The sequence below is a fragment of the Vipera ursinii genome (assembly GCF_947247035.1).
Source record: "Vipera ursinii genome assembly, chromosome: 1".
NCBI lineage: Eukaryota > Metazoa > Chordata > Lepidosauria > Squamata > Viperidae > Vipera > Vipera ursinii.
The window spans coordinates 268,013,113-268,019,112 of record NC_139512.1 but is presented as its reverse complement, the minus strand read 5'-3'; positions in this window follow the sequence as shown (position 1 = coordinate 268,019,112).

The following is a 6,000-nucleotide window of genomic DNA, read 5'->3' as shown; positions in this document are numbered from 1 at the left end:
GCTCTGAGGCTGGACTTGCGACAGCAACGAGGAGGCGCTTAAGCCTCGCGTATGGACTTAGGAAAGCGCCTTTCCTCTCCCGGAGATGTTGTTTACAACTGTGATTGGATTGCCTCCAGAGGTCTACAAGGGCCAGGCCCAACAGAGGAATAAGCAAGGGAAGGGAGCCTGGGTAAGAACTCCTAATCCGAATTAGTGGCTAATCTCCCAGAATGGGCGCTTCCTTTCTCTCGCCGTGATATGAGGTGAAGCGCCTTGGGTTAGGCCGGAAGGTGAGTGCAGTTCGACCAGATCTCTGTATTGTATGTGCGAGTGAGAGGCAGGTAGGCGCTGGTCATACAAGTATCTCAATGCAAGTTCAGACTAGAAGGATTCCTTTGGAATTGAAGAGAAGAAGACCATGGTGAATAGATAAAAGCCGAGAGAAATGGACTACGTGGAATATTAATTAACATAGAGCTGTGCATAGGACGTTAAGGATTGAAAATGCATTTTCCAATTGATGGATTACTGTATATTATTATTTTTGAAATGCACATGAGATTGCAGCCTTACTTGGAAATCGATCTTAAGTGTGCATATATTAACAGTGCCAGATTTCAACCTGCCATCTCTTGCCATGCCTTTTGGTGATGGTTTTGGCATTTGGGGGTGAGGTTGGGGGAAAAGTAACAGGCTTCTTTCTTCATGCAAAGAATGGATTGAAATGTTTTTCCACAATAAAGCACAATCTTTGCCAGACCTGACTTGAGCTTGGCCCTTTTGAAAAAGAGCTGCAGGTTTGGCCGTGAAATAACGATGTTGTCCTGGCCTTATTTCTCAATATTATTTTAATATGGCATTGCAATTTCAATGGAGATAAAACTTACTGTGTTTAAACCTTTCCGGAGATACAATGCTGAGTTGTGTTTTATATTTCTTTCTAAAAGGAAACACTGAGGTTGGATTGGCGTTCTTCCAATCCAATATGCTGGTAGTCCTTGACTTAGACCAGGGCTTTTCAACCAGTGGTACAGGTACCACCTGTGGTACATTGGCACCTGGCAGGTGGTATGCGACCATCCTAGAAAAGTGGTAGCGGTGGAGGGGAATGAGCTGAACCGGTGGCAGCACCGCACAAGCCTGAGCAAGAGAAGGCTGGAGCTGCAGGGCTGTCAGGGCTCAGTGGAAGCGCCAGGATCAGCACTTCTTCGGGGCTGTCAGGGCTCAGTGGAAGCGCCAGGATCAGCACCAGGCTCCAGCTGTAGCTCGATGCTAATCCTGGTGCTTCTGAGCCCAGAACAAGCGCCGATCAGCTGGAGTGTTGCAGCATCTCCAGGGCCTTGTAATTTACATTCAGATGGTTGGCAACTGATTCATATTTATGATGGTCACAGTGTCCCAGGGTCATGTGAAGTGACCAAAACCTGCTGCAACCACCCAGCAGACGGGGTGGGGGGAATAAAAACCAAACATCCCCCACCCCACCCCCGCTGCCAATCGTCAACAGAAATGCTCACAACAATGAAAACCTCGGACAGGAGGAAGAGTGCCGCCGGGTGGGCAGGCAGGCAGGTGTCTTGCTTGCTCGGCTGTGGCTTGGGGGGCAGTTTTTTCAGTGCCATTGTAACTTCAAACAGTCACTAAGCGAACTGTTGTAAGTCAAGGTCTACCTGTATCTCATCACTTTTTTCCTTTTTTGGTCATCAAGTTTTTGACACCTTGCTAGGCGACTGGTGGTACTCAGATGTTGCCATATCCTAACATTGGTAGAATGGATGAAAAGGTTGAAAAGCCCTGACTTAGACCACTCACTTAGGGACAGTCCAAAGTTACAGTGGACCCCAGAAAAAGGTACTAAGGACTCAGATTGAAAGTTCCAGCCACATCCCTCACTGTAACATGACTGAATTTTGGGTGATCAAAAACCTGACCCTTGTTTATGTCATTTGCAGCATCCTGCAATCACATGTCCATGATTTACATTTTTGCCAGAAACTAGCATTTATTTCCAGTTTCTACCAAAAAATGCCCCATAGAGACCAATGGGTTCACTAAATGACTGCAACATTCACTTAGTAACAACTGCAAAAAAGGACATAAAATCAGAGTTCAATTACAATCATAAGTCAAGGATTGCCTGTATAGTAACCTGATATTTCAGTGAGTGGGTGCAGTTCATCAGTTCTTCTCCCAGCAGCTATGAAGTCTTGTATATCACTTTGTAGTTCAAACTAAAATATCTATCATCTGTGCCTACCTATCTATCATCTATCTACCTATTAATGTGCCTATCTATTTATCAAGTTTATATAGCTGCCCTTCTCCCACAAAAAGACTCTGGGTGGTGTACAAAAGAATAACTAAAAAATGTTCTGTAGAAGCAGACTAAAAAACAAACAAAAGCAACATCTCAAAGGGGGGATGCATCAAGATATTACATGTGATACAACCAAAATATCTGAATGCAGGACAGCAACCCACAATGTTGAATAAGCCATCTGTTTCTGATATCTAATTAGAGAATAAGTTTATATAAGAGCTCCAAATCCTGTCTTTATCTGGGTAGTTTTACAAGCCTTAATCTTTTTGCTTTTCATCAAGCCATTTCAATTTGGACTGGGGTTTTTGTTGTTATTATTTCACATACATGGCAGGAAATCTGTTTGCTTTTATAGTTAATTTGAGATTCATTTATGGATGTCCACGGTCAGTTTCCAAAACTTATCAGGAAATATATTTAGTTCATTTCATACCTGCTACTACGGGCAGTCCTTGACTTACAACCATTCATTTACTGACCATTTGAAATTACAATAGCACTGAAGAAAGTGATTTTCAACAGATTCCATGCTTACAACCATCACAGTATCCTGATGATCATGTAATCAAAATTTGGGGACTTGGCAACTGGCATGTATTTATGACTGTTGCAGCATCCTGGGGTCATGTGATCACCATTTGCAACCTTCCTAGCTCATTTGGGAAGTTGGATTCGCTTAACAATTTCAGTGATTCACTGCAAAAATCTTTTTAAAATTGGGTACAACTCACTTAACAATGCCTTGCTAAGCAATGAAAATTCTGGTCTCAGTTGTAAGTTGAGGACTATCTGTATTTGTATCTGTATTTTTACCCTGCAGCTTCAAGAAAAGTTGTTTATCACAAGTTCTAATTGCTCATGCAATAAATTAAGATCAGAGAAGTTTTGGATTTTTTTTTCACATATTGTCAGAAGCATGCCAAAATGCTGTACATATTATCATTAACATTTAATCTGGGGTGGTTTTTTTTTCTCAGATAAAAATCATATTTTATGTTAGGAGTCATAAGATTATTTAGTAATCAGCTGATCTCTTAATTAACTTTCCACATTGACTTCCACAATGAAAGTCATTCTTGATGTAACCTGGGACCATTTCTTAAAAGATTTCTTGAGCCATAAATATTCCCAATCTGTGGCTAATAATAATAATAATAATAATAATAATAATAATAATAATAATAATAATAATAATAATAATAATAATAATAAGTTGGAAGGGACCTTGGAGGTCATCTAGTCCAACCCCCTGCTAAGGCAGGAAACCCTATACCATTTCAGACAAATGGCTGTCCAGTCTCTTCTTAAAAAGTTCCAGTGTTGGAGCATTCACCACTTCTGGAGGCAGGTTGTTCCACTGGTTAATTGTTCTAACTGTCAGGAAGTTTCTCCTTAGTTCTACGTTGCTTCTCTCCTTGACTAGTTTCCATCCGTTGCTTCTTGTCCTGCTTTCAGGTGCTTTGGAGAATAGCCTGACTCCCTCTTCTTTGTGGCAGCCCCTGAGATATTAGAACACTGCTATCATGTCACCCCTCACCCTTCTCTTCGTTAAACTAGACATATCCAATTCCAGCAACGGTTCCCTATATGTTTTAGCCTCCAGTCCCCCAATCATCTTTGTTGCTCTTCTCTGTACTCTTTCTAGAGTCTCGACATCTTTTTTACATCGTGGTCTAGTTTCTTGGTCTAGTAGTTATTACATATGCAAAGAAGATGTATTTAATATTGTGGCAGGTTTAAATTCTTTTATCTATTTTTCTAATTCAACTTTTAAAAAGCTTGCTGATTTGCTTAAAAACTATGAGATGTCTGATTATTATTGTAGCTTTTTTTGAAAAACACACACACACACACACAAAAGTGCTCCATTCTGACAATTCACATATTAATCGTATTAAATATTTTTTTTGCTGATGCAATTTTCAATCCTGTTACATGTAGTCCTCATTTAGCAACCACAATTGGAACACTAACTTGGTTATTAAGCAAAACACTTAGATTTCATTTCAGTATCTTTTGCTTTACAGTTCTGCAAAGTTCATAAATGCTAATATCGGTCATAAAGTTATTTTTTAATCACTGTCATAACTGTGAATGGTCAATGAATGAAGCAATGAGATAGCTAAACAAGAGCAAATAAAGTATTTGCTGCAATGTCTGTTAGAATAGGAGAAAACAATAATTTCAAAGGACATGAAAAAAGGAAATGAAAATTCCAAGGCATACTTTGTTATGGCTGTCTGAAAAAGAAGCAGAATGGTATTACAATTAATTCAAGCACTGCTTTGTTGCTTTTATAGGCAACTGATGAAGGGAGCAGTTGTTAAATTTGATTGATAATCACATTCTGGACCTCTTAATATAGATGTATACATACCATGGGATTGGAAATTAAACTAGATTATCTTTCTGGGCTCCCGACATCTGTATTTCTGTGATTACTGTCTTTCAACCATTAGTCACAGACAGAGCAGAGAGTTTGAATAAAAGCCTTATTCAAGGAAAAAAGGTAGTACTGGAAAACTGTATCTCTGCTTTTAAGGAGGAACATAATAACAAGAAAAGCCAAGATTAGTCCCCTCTGGTTACCAAAGAGAAAACTGCTTCTCCAATTTTTACTTTGTTATCAAGTAGTCATAGAATCATAAAATGAAGGGATTGAAAGGACTCTTGAAAATCATCTGATCAAATCTCCTGCCCAGTACAATTTCTGTGACTACAGCTTCCCTGACAAGAGTTGCCATCTGGCCTTTAAATCAAGATGGAACCAGTAAAGGAATGTCTATCATCTCCCAAAGCTTTGTGATACTGACAATAGAGGCTGTAGACGAGGGGTGTCAAGCTGGTGGCCCGCGGGCCAAATGCGTCGCCCACACCAGCTCCGCAAAGGCAAAAAACATCGCGGCATGGTACATGATGCGGTCAAGTTTGACACCCGTGCCGTAGACCCATTCCTTGTTTAGTTACTCACTTCCATTCCAACAACCAGGTTAAGCAAAATGGTTGCTAAGTGAAAACATGACAGAGAGAGAGAGAGATGCTGGGAAGATTATTGGTTGCTACCATCACATTCATTTGGTGTTCTCCATACAGTTGCTTCAGTGTTGCTTTCACTCTGAAATGTGTTGCAAGCAAGCATACAAAACTTGGTTGTAAATGTATGTATTGGTCAGAAAGTGAGTTTTTTGTTACAGTTCTATTTGCAAATGGTCACTAACCGAGATAGTCGCTAAACAAGGAACGGGTGTATTTCATTGTTTTTGTGTACAGTGTTTAAATTCTTTATACTATATAATAACAGAAATTTTCTTGAGATTCTTGCTGTTTCTGTAGCGGTTATAATTTTTACAAGGATGGGTTGCTAGCCTGATGCCCAAACCACCTCCTTTTTCATCCAGACTTGGGAACACCATGGCAGAAGATCTAATACTAATGCTAAAAATATAATAATACTAATAACAACAAATGTTAAGCAATCGTTTTATTTTCTCTCTCTCTAAGAATATGACAGTATCTACTTTAGAATATAGGTCAAAGGAAGAATAGCAAATATCAGTTTTGTATTTTTTTTTATCCAGGTTGCCTTGAAGAGTTCTTGAAACTCAAAAACTTGGGATGATTTTGTAAGCCTTCATTTGGCCTAATATTGCCTGTGTGGATTTTAATTTGTTTTTCCATCACCATCAGAGTGATGAAAC